Genomic DNA, 11653 nt, shown 5'->3' on the forward strand with positions numbered 1-11653 from the left:
CTTCAATTTTCCACCCAACCATAGACCTAATGCAGCCATAACCACTTTCAATTGTCTCCCCTAAGCTAGATCCACAATCTAAGGGGAATTTGTTTTTAGCAAATTTAATTGGAAGCCATATTCATACCATGGAGGTTAGGATATACATATGTCATTGGTTGGTTTATCAGCTAGTCAAGCATAGCAGATTTCACAACAATGAGTGGTTTATCATCTATGTCAAGCACTTTAAGGGTTCTTTGTCAGCCCACAACAAGCACCCTTGGTGGTTTATCAGCTAGTCAAATACAGCAGAGTTCACAAAAATGGGTGGTTTATCAGTTGTATCAAGCACTCTAAGAGTGGTTTATCATCCCATAACAAACACCTTGGGTGGTTTATCAGATCTCTCTGAGAAAGCACCCTCCTACATGTGGTTTAACCGCCCTAGATAGCACCCTTTTACATGTGTTTTATCAGCCCTAGCTAGCACCTTCAGTGGTTTCTCATCCAGTCCTTGGAAAGAAATCATTCTCATTTCTTGTGAACTCTCTTGCACTCCTCCTAGTCACAATTTCCTCCTTAAGGGAATCACATTCCCTCAACCCATAGCCCTTTCCAGATTTCCTCATGAGCTTCACTAAGAAGAGGTCCAACCCGCTCATTGTTGTGCATTTTCCTTTTATTATTTTCTTTTTTATTATTTCCTAACCCCCTCTTAATGTTCCTCTTGGACTCTTCCTCTTATTTTTCTTGAATAATTGCACCATAAAATTAATTAATGGTGCCATCCAACCTCACATGGTTACATATTTTCTCTTCCCTCTTAGATCATGATCTGTGGTCCCACACTTCAAGCCATTACATAAAATTATACTCCTTTATAATTTCCAATTATTATTACATTACCAAAAATCAGGGGAGAATTGTTGAAAATGCAGCAAGAAAACTCTCAAATTGATTTTTGCCTTAATTAAATTGAGGAAATTAGAAATTCCATATTAGCAGACAACTTGGGGGAGTTCACTGAGGTGAGATGGCACTTGTCACTCAGTTAAGAACACTTAATTCTAGTTAATGAGTTGAGGTTCAGTTTACTTGTGTTGATTCCTAAAAAATAAGAGTCTAGATAAGTTAATTCGAGTTAGAGGCATGAATTTCAGTTGTGTGCAGTGGGTCCCTAAATTTTAGGAGCCTAGTTTTAGTTAATCCCAGTTGTAACAACTTAATTTAGTTAAATTGAGTTATGGTCAATTAAACTAGTTCTAATTGATGAAGGAAATGTCAAGTTGTGGAAGTGTAACTAAAGGTCAAGTTGTCGAAGTGAAACTTCAACAACACTCAGTGATCATCCAAATAACTAATCAATTAGCCTAAATTAGATCATGCATGTAGATAATTTGAGTTACCCGGTTGAGATTAGAGCTCAAGGGAAGTGTACTATCATTTGTAAACTATTCCAAGTTGTACAAGTGGTGCATGCAGACATAGAATTGACCTAAAGGAATTGCACAATCTGGATCATGGAATTTCCTAATTGATAGGGGCTTAATTCCCAAGGAAACAATGCAAGGAAATAGGAGCTTAGAGGCTCAAAATTTTGGATAAGTATTGGCCAATGTTAGTCAGTTAAGCAAAGGATAGAAGATACAGGTGCACGTTGAGCTCAAGCTTGAGCATAGCATATTGTATTCATCCATATTCTTTGACTAATGTAATACAGATAGTAAGGTGTTTTGAACAGTTGTTTTCCCCTAGATAAATATTTGTGTATGTGTGTTGAATATTGATGCATGTTAATGATTTGTGTTCTCGGTCGTGAATTTACTTCCGTGGATTAGTAGAGTAGCTTCTCGTCTTGTGATTTAGGAAATTTCATGAGCATTTTAGAATCTACACATTAATTTCAACATGGTATCAGAGCTAGATTCGTAGTAGAAAATATATTTTGAATTTGTCATTGCAAGAGGTTCGAATTTGAAGATCAGTGTTACAGGTTTTCTCCAAGACTAAGAAGATGGCTTTCAATGGACTCAGGCTCGAGTATGCTTTGGAAGGAACTACATATTTTGTGGCATGGAAGATTTGCATGGAGGTAGTATTGGATGATAGTGGGCTGCTAGAATACATCAAGACAGATGTAGCAAAACCCCCAGCATCTAATGCCTAGGATCTTGCTCAGTGGAAGAAGGATGTGGGTAAAGCAAGGAGGATCCTATTAGAGGAGTTAGGGATCAATATTGTCTCGAATTTCCATGAGAAATATACTTTGTTCGCAATGTGGAAAACATTGGTAGAGTTTTTTTAGAACAATACTGACCACAGGAAGTTGGCACTCAAGAACAAGCTCTGAAGTATTAAGATGTAAAAGAATGAAACGATTATGTAGTACCTGAGTAGGTTTACATGGTGTCATGATGAACTTGGTAGAGTCGGTTTTATTGTCCTTGAAGAAGATTTGGTAGCTCTAGCCCTCTTGGGCCTTCCCAAGAGCTGGCATAGTTATCAAGATTTGGTAAATGGTAGAGAGAAACTACCAAGATGGGAGCGGTTATGGTCTAATCTAGTGCAGGAAGAAATAAGGCGGAGCAACAGAGATGGGACCTCATCCAAAGAAGAGGAAGAGGACTTTGCATTAGTCAGCAAGGGAAAGAAGGCCAAGGGGAAGAAGTCCCAAGGTGAGGCTCATTCCAACCAAGAGGGAAAGCAGAAAGACTTGTCCAAAATCAAGTGCTTTCACTATCATGAATTTGGGCACTATGCCACGAAATGTCCACAGAAAAAGGCAAGCAAGAAGGAGCCTGCAGTAGCAGTAGTAGGTGAAGCTTTGGCTTCACAATTCGAGATTTACTTCAATCTCATCGCATGCATGGAAATCATAGTGATGGGGAGCATGTGGTACCTGGATAGTGGTGCCTCGTTCCACATGACAGGGAATAAAGAATTTTTTAGTGACTTGGAGGAGAAAGATATCTATATGAATATTGATTTTAGAGACGACGAAAGGTACAGTGCAACCAGGATCGGTATTGTCATCTTTCATAGGGAGTCGATCTCCCATCTTAGACTCAAGGATATGATGTTTGTTATGGGCCTAAAGAAAAATCTTGTCTCCATTGTAGTTTCGGAAGACTGTGGCTATGATGTGATCTTAGGTAAAAGAAAGGCATTCCTGAGACACATAGCCACTAGACAGGTGAACCAAATCGAGGTTTGAGTCAAGAACCTGTATGTGCTTGAGGTAGAATAGGCATGTAAATCCTTGAGGAGTAAAGCATATTTGGTGGTTGAGAGCAAGCATGATAGACCTCTCAACATGCAGCCTCAGAAGCGGCCTCAGGAAGTTGAGTAGCCACAAATGGAGAAGCAGACAGGAGGTAGAGTGGAGAAATATACTCAACCAGATACCTACAGCAAGGGGATAGTTTGAGCCAAGTGGGAAGAGGTAACACATGCATTTATACCTCCAGGATCGAGGTGGAGTGATGTAGTCCCTTAGCCTAAGAATGCAGGAATTTGGGTAGGGTCCATTGAGGTGTGTTTGTCTCATGGATCATTACCCTTGCTATAGGGGGCCAAAGTATTCAGTAGCAGGAGGATCATTGTCAGTCAGATACTGAGGAGTACAGAGGAGTGTTGACAGCAGAGCAAGAGGCTCAGTAGTAGAGTTAGCAGCAGCACGGTTTTCCCAGTAGACAGTTGTAGACATAGTTGATCCAATTTTTTTTTTGATGCTTCTCATTTTCAGATGTTGCAGTAGTGGCAGCAATAGAGATAAGTGTTGCATGTTGTACATTCCAACGGTGTTGGATCGGGGTAGATTTGAATCCCTTTCTTGTTGAGAGGGAGTGTTGAAAATGTAGCAAGAAAACTCTCAATTTGATTTTTTCCTTAATTAAATTGAGGAAATTTGAAATTCCATATCAGCAGACAACTTGGAGGAGTTAACTGAGATGACATGGCACTTGCCACTCAGTTAAGAACACTTAATTCTAGTCAATGAGTTGAGGTTTAGTTTACTTGTGTTGATTCCTAAAAAATAGGAGTCTAACTCAGTTAATTCGAGTTAGGAGCATGAAGTTCAGTTGTGTGCGATGGGTTCCTAAATTTTAGGAGCATAGGTTGAGTTAATTTCAATTGTAACAATTTAATTTAGTTAAATTGAGTTACAGTGAGTTAAACTAGTTATAACTGATGGAGAAACTAGTGGAAGGTCAAGTTGTGGAAGTGTAACTTCAACCACACTCAATGGTCATCCAAATAGCTGATCAATTAGCCTGAATTAGCTCATGAATGCAAAGAATTCGAGTTACCTAGTTGATATTGGAGTTCAAGGGAAATGTACTATGAGTTGTAAACTATTCCGAGTTGTACAGGTGGTGCATGCAGTCAAAGAATTGACATAAAGGAATTGTGCAATCCAAATGAGGGAATTTCCTAATTAATTGGGGCCTAGTTCCCAAGGATACAGCGCAAGGAAATAGGAGCTTGGAGGCTTGAAATTTTGGCTAAGTATTAGCCAAGGTCACACAGTCAAACAAAGGATAGAAGATATAGGTGTAGGTTAAGCTCAATATTGAGCAGAGAGTATTGTATTCATCCATATGCTTTGATTAATGCAATACAAATAGTAAGTTGTTTTGAATAGTTGCTTTCCCCTAGATAAATATTTGTGTATGTGTGTTGAATCTTGATGCATATTAACGATTTATGTTCTCTATCATGAATTTACTTCTGCATATCAATAGAGTGGCTTCTAGTCTTGTGATTTAGAAAATTTCATGAGCAGTTTAGAATCTACACCTTAATTTCTACAAGAATGTATCAACGGTGTCACAACACATTAGTGTGTGTGATGTGTAAATATTTCACTATTTTGGTCGACACAACATGCACTAAGGAGATCAAGTTGTAGGACCACTGACCTACAGCCATTCAAGTCTTATGGGAGATAGGAGTTGGAGGAGTCTATGGAGGACCTCCAACAAAGTTTAAACACCACATTGACCAGTGTGACAGAGCATGTGTGGAGTGAATTGGAGGACATATACATAGATTTATGTACAAGCCTTCCTATGAGTGATTTCCTATAGTGAGAAGGGAATTAATATTGTGTCAATTGATTAGAGAACCTGATCAAGAGACATGGTGCCATTGGCATGAGACCCTCCTTCTGAGGATTAGATGTGAGTGCATATGTGCCCCCTATTTTGCTCGTATTTTGTAACATGTGATGGGCATGTGAGATGTATTTAGAGTAGTGGGCTCTAAACATGTATTGATGATTATGTTACTTGTGGTTTATACATTATATGGTTATGCATGTTTTTATGTATTGTTGCTAATCTATGAAACTAAATGAAAATGTTAACTTCCTATATAGGCATGTGATAAGTGTCAATCTCGAATGTTGTTTTCAATGGTATTTACACAACTATTACCAATTCAAGGTACATGATTGAATGAAATGGATTCAAATGATTTGGCCAAAATCTTAACTCCCAGATTTTTTTAAAAATGATATGGTTATTCACATGATAAACATCGTTCAAGTGCATAACGAAAATTTGGAAATCGAGAAAAACATGAAGGTGATGGACATGGTGATCAAGGGAATCAACTAACAAGATGATCACAACATCATATTTAGCTTGATTATTGACAAAAAAATGCAAATACCATTATAGTATACTAGGGAATGTAAAGGGATGAAAATGGTCCAAGTTGATGAGGCTAGTTTCTATGTATAATGACTCACACCATCGACATAACCAATATAATATGAGGATGACAAATCCATTTGAAACGTGCAAGAAGACAAAAGATAATATGTGGAGAAATGGAAACCTACATGCTTAACATAAAGATAAAAATATGCATTCTAGAGAAACCCTCGAGGGTATAATTTCAAGAGGTAGAGTGTATTTTGATGGTTTGGGGGAGGTTCACCCTCTATACCTTCAAGGATATATTCCCCCTTACCCAAAAAATGTTTGATAATGTAAGGGCCCTTCCATAATTTCTTAAACTTCCCTCAACCTAGGATATCATGGACCTAATCATACATGAGTACCTAATCTCCCCTTGAAGAACACAAGATGAGACGTCCACCTTGATGGTAAGTGAAATATTAGCCATATTCCCCTCTTTGAAATCATCCAAAGCGGGAGCAGGGTTTTGAACCAATATACTTAACCATTGATGATGTCTTTTGATTCCACAGCATATTAGTCTATTGGATGTGGTTGGTATGGGAAAAAATATGAAAATTGATATTTATCATCCCAAAGATAGTTTGGTGTGGTAAGGGACTCAAGGATATCTTCATCGAAAGGAAATATTCGGATATGAGGCCCAATAGTACCACTTCACATGGAAGGTGAAGTGAATGTGAATCAATGCCATGGAACTAGGAAACATGGCTCACATTCATGACATCTATGGATGTATAATGAAGACGAGTGGATGGGAGCTCCATCGATTTGAGACTAAAGAAACATGGGGAATATGGGACATGTTATGATGTCACAATAAAAGGTCAAAGAACGTAAAATGAGAGTAATCCCATGGTTGATTAAAGGTAAAGGATATTTATGGTATTCTCGATCATTTCCCCATCAGGAGAGACAATCTCAACTATAGGTTGGGCAGGTCCCTTCCCTAGTAAAGGAGATGAACTAAGTTTCTAAATTAGAGGGGTTGAGGCTCCACTTCGAGTAATGCAACTCTTGCATGACAATGAGTGTATAGTGAAAGTGTGGAAGTTTTGGAAATAGTGAGAGTAATGACCATAGGTATCGCACAAATTGTAAGGGTAATTTAGGTGTAATGATATCTTTTCCTTGGAATATTCAAGAAGGATTTCATTTACCATAGGAATGGATGGGTCTGGTTGCAAATCATCCAAGTTAATGAGTCCCTTGAAATGAGGGACAACAAGACAATTTTTGGTAGTGTGGCCTAGGATATTAGATAAGGCACAAGGAAATAGTGCTTTAGGTGCATTCATGTTGGTGGCCACAACTTTACCTATGCTATCAGTGCTCCTTATCTTCTTAGATTTCCCCACTTTGCAACCATTTTCCCAATGAGAGTATACTCGGGTTGGGGTTGTGTAGGAACTGAAATAGTAGGAGGGGATATAGGCATAGTCTAATTGATGTCAAATCCAAATAGGGTCGTGATTGAGAGGATAGGATAGGGGCTATTGGATCGAAGTATCATGAAAGAATCCCCAAAGTTAGTTTGGGAGTTCAACATGGCCATGATGGGTGTAATAACTATTCCTAGGGGTGGGAGAAAGAAATAAACATGGCCAAAGGGATAGTGGATATGGGTGTGCCCCTTGTCCTTGGCATTCAAGTTGTCGATGCAAGTTATTGTGGATTTGGATGAGAATAAAAGGCTACATGCCTTTGAGAGGTGTGAATACTAGACACCATGCACACTAGGGATGAGCTAGGTTTGTTGAAGATAAGTGGTGGACCATAATAAACCCCAAGCAATGTGGGTATTTTTAGATCCCTAGGAAAATATATGATAGAGAAGGCATGACATGGTTCCTGATCATTGAGGAAATTACACTTTGAGGATTAACTTGAATCTTAGGATTATAGTAGGTGAGTTGTGTAGAAATTTTGAATAATTTAACACATATTCAACAGAGATTATCCTGATCATGTACTATTGCGGAATACATACACAATACATAAGCTCCTCTACGTTGATCATCAATATAGCAGCATAAATAACAATAAAACATCAAGAGCATTCACACATTAACACAGTATGTAACCCGGGGAAAGCATCTCGCTAAAAACCCCACACTATCTGTATATTAATGATTGAGACTGTTAGAGTCGGTCTAGTAGCCCTCCATCAGTGATCAAAGCTCTTTGCATTTGCATAAGTAGGTGTCTCATCAGTGTCAATTTTTGCATCCCATTAGGCATGCCATAACCCTGATGGAGGAGCTGGTGTCTTTCTCCCCCTCTTGGCATTGCTGGATCAAGTCATTTCAGTCCTTAGTCACTTTCGAGCTTGTCTTGTCTTGGCTTGAGGTCAAATTCCTAGGTCTAGGTTTTGGTCAAGTTTGTTTACAAAGTCATGTCTCTGAAGGTCAATAAGTGCTCAGCAAGCCAGAGGGATGATTTTAAAGGTGTTTCTTCGCAAATTTCTATCTTGTACAGTTAATTTTCACCTTGGATTTAAAAACCCTGTTTTTAAAGCCAAGGTCATTTTTCAAATTTTTGTAAAAAGTGATGAAATTTCAAAAAGCTTCCAACGACAGCATGTAACCCTGGCTCCCTTGCCAAGATCCCTCAGATGATATCCCTGCAAAAAGTATCGAGCAAAAGCATTAAATGAGTCAATTTCAGGACAAAGGAAACCAAAATAGTCAATTTTATAAAGTGTCAAAGAAAAATATTATAAAGTGGGTTTGGGCATGAAATTATTTCAAATCAAAGTTATAAAAGCCCAATCTCCCTCCATTTACCCTCATTGCGCATCTAACTCACTTGCAAGAGAGATTGGGCGAGGGTTTGAGCGAATTTGTGAGCTTGACAGGCGCGCGACCCGTCAGTGGCGCGTGACCCGTTGGGTGAGGCGCGCGACCCGTCAGCGCCCTCCTTACCAAGTCACCTGCAAATTCATCCAAGGAGCCAACAAAATTGCTAAATTGCCTAAGGTAGGCCCTCCAACTTACAAATTGTTGTTTGTTATGGTTAAAGACATCATGAATACATGTTTTAAAGATCTCATTGTGCAAGAGAAAAAGCTCTATATGGCTGTGGTTTAAAATTGTAAAATATGCCTAGGGTTTTATGTTGTTTTAAGGTTTTTCCCTTGTAAATCATTTTTCCCATTTCCCATGTCATTTTCCTTGTTTTTCTATATAAATTTCCCTTTTAAATTTGTAAAGAAAACCTAAACCCTACCCCTTTTCCCTAAAAAATGAAAAATCAAGCCCTAATCCTACCTCTCATAATACCCATGTAAACAATGTATATAATGATGCATATGCAATGATTTTTGTAATGTTTTTTCCCTTAAATCCCTGTTTTATATATTTATTCCCATTTTCCTTTTAAAGTGTCCCTCCCCTAACATTCCCCTCATGCTCCTTGTCCCCCTTGAAACAGCATATAAATCAGCATTTTACAAGGTAGAAACAGCAGTACATTTTGGCCACTCTGCTCCTTAAACAATGTCAGAAACCGAAACCTATGAGCAGAGTGATGACCAGGCATCAGCTTCAGAGATTGAGGTACAGAGGAGGCCTCATAAGGGTGGAAAGGGTGGTCATCATAAGAGAGAGGAGCCCACCTCTTTGACCTATTTGCAGGCTGTCCACTTGCAGTCACATGTTTCTGCCATCATTCATGTTATGAATTTTGCGAGAGGCTATGCTTATCCGGCTCAATGCTCACTTGGAGAGGTTGTTGGCTAAGGTCAACCAAGATAAAAAATTGTTGAGAAACATGAAGAACCATTATTGGGCGAGAATGCACGTGTGCAAGGCAAAGATGAAGATGTTCCAAAGGCGGTTGGTCAAGGCACAAAAAAGGAGAAAGAGGCCCGATCCCCTCCATATCTTGGCCGAGGTTTCACTGAAGGACCAAGGCACTAAATAGCCTAGCCACAGCACAAATCCCAAGAAATTTTGAGCATTTTGGGTAAATTTTGGTTTTTTCAGGCAATTTACAGGTTTTCTCCATTAACGGGTCTCACCCCCCGCGCGACCCTTCATCCTGGCAACTCCATTTTACAAAAACTCAGCATTTCCAGATTTGTCATGAGAAGTTACATATGCTCGTCCATGGCCAAGAGATTTTATGAAGTTTTGGGCCTCCAGAAAGTCAAAAAACAAGCAAAAAATGACTTTCTGCCACATTTTTGAGACACAGAAAGCAGTCTTGGGAGATTGCAATTTTGGAGGGGCAAATGACCACCAAATTCAGAAATTCCAGTTGGGTTGGAAAGTAGACTCACAGACCTTTCCAACAAGCCTACTCTTGCTCAATTTTGACACCTGGAAGTGCCCCAAACGTTCCCTCAAAGGCGCGTGACCCGTCAGGCAGAGGCGCGCGACCTATCAGGCAATTTTCTCAAAATTTCACTGTACAGCTCAGAAAAACGCAGATTTGACCATGTTTGACTTTTTGGAGTAGATTGTTATCCTCCTTGATGTAAATAATGTAATTTTTTGATACTTTTACACTTATGTATCTCTTCTAGAAGATTCATTCATGAGATAGGTGAAAATTAAATGAATGAATTGGTTTCCTAGTTAATAGAGGCAAGTTGTTTTGACTGCCTAGATTTTAGTGCTCAGTTTAGAATTGGTTGAAACAGCTCCTAGAAGGATGAGCTCGACCCCTAGAGGCAAGGGAAGAGGTTGGCTTGCCTATATTATGTATTTTCTCAATCATTTTCAGGGTTGGAAGGTTGGACTCTTGAGGGAGAAACTATCATTGTATTATTCACTGTATCTCTGCAATTTTTGGCTAAGGAAGACCAGGGTTTTGCAGTCTTTTTTGGGATTCTTGCGGTTACATGTATTGATGGTGTGTTTCTCTATGTACTTGTAAGTGTGTTATGTGAATCATTTCCTTTCTTTTCCTTCTGCACATTAAGCAAACGAAGTGTTAAAGTAAGAATTCATGACTGTCATGCTCTGCTTTTAAGTTTGTTTAATTTCAATGTTTTCTACTGTTTAAGGAGAATTCAAAGTTATTGTTTGCTCTCCTTAGCTCCTCACCTGTCATTCCTGACCATCCACCTCAATCAAAGGCATCAATACTGTCTCCTACCTCGCCCCAAAGAACCCCCTGCAGAAACTGTGTCCAATCCCCGCACCCAAAATTGCCATCCCCTCAATTTGCCACCGAAAACCCTAAAAACCTCAAATCAACCTTTTTGATCAGTTTACTAGCCTAAAATCAGTGTTACCCTATTGGTCATCTCACCAATTGAAGATCTTTACCGAGATAGACCGGAGAGAGCCCTCTCCTGCCCCGTAGGGCTAGCTACGAGGCTAAGTGGTTTGATGTTGCCTTGAGGTTTACCTTTCTCAGCCTGAGGTGAAATTTCAAGCGCTAACAGAGACCATGTAACATTACAAAGTGCATTGCTTATCACAAGCAATCCAGTACCAGCTCCACCTGTTACACACAATATAGCTCAGATCTGATCTCCAAATCTATTCCACTGCTTGCCTGCCTCTCTAGCTCAATACCTGCTCAAGAACTGATGAGAATGGTTTACCAAACTTGTATTTCACCTGCAAAGAATCACTCACACTGTGTTGGACGTGAGCACAGGCTACAATTCTTGATATTGGCCAATTCATTGGCATACTCAATCCCTCTGATTGTGCAAATCATCATGCACAACTATAGTCACAACTGATAGCAATCTGATCCTCTAACACCTGTCCCTGCTGAACTGAACATGCACTGACATGTAACTGAGTTAACTGATGTATTCTATAGTTGCATTATGAGTTAATAACTTGTGAATTAATTAATAACTAATTCACCCAACTCATCTCTATTCTATTTGCCAGTTAGACTAAATACAACCAGTTTAACAAAGCTAAACTGAACACAACTCCATCAACTGCACCTCCAGTCCATTAAACTCAACTCACTTGAGTTCTAACTGAAGTCCT

The sequence above is a fragment of the Pinus tabuliformis genome, chromosome 2_2 (genome assembly GCF_031772625.1).
Source record: "Pinus tabuliformis cultivar Carrire ecotype Pingquan chromosome 2_2, CPIR1, whole genome shotgun sequence".
Lineage (NCBI taxonomy): Eukaryota > Viridiplantae > Streptophyta > Pinopsida > Pinales > Pinaceae > Pinus > Pinus tabuliformis.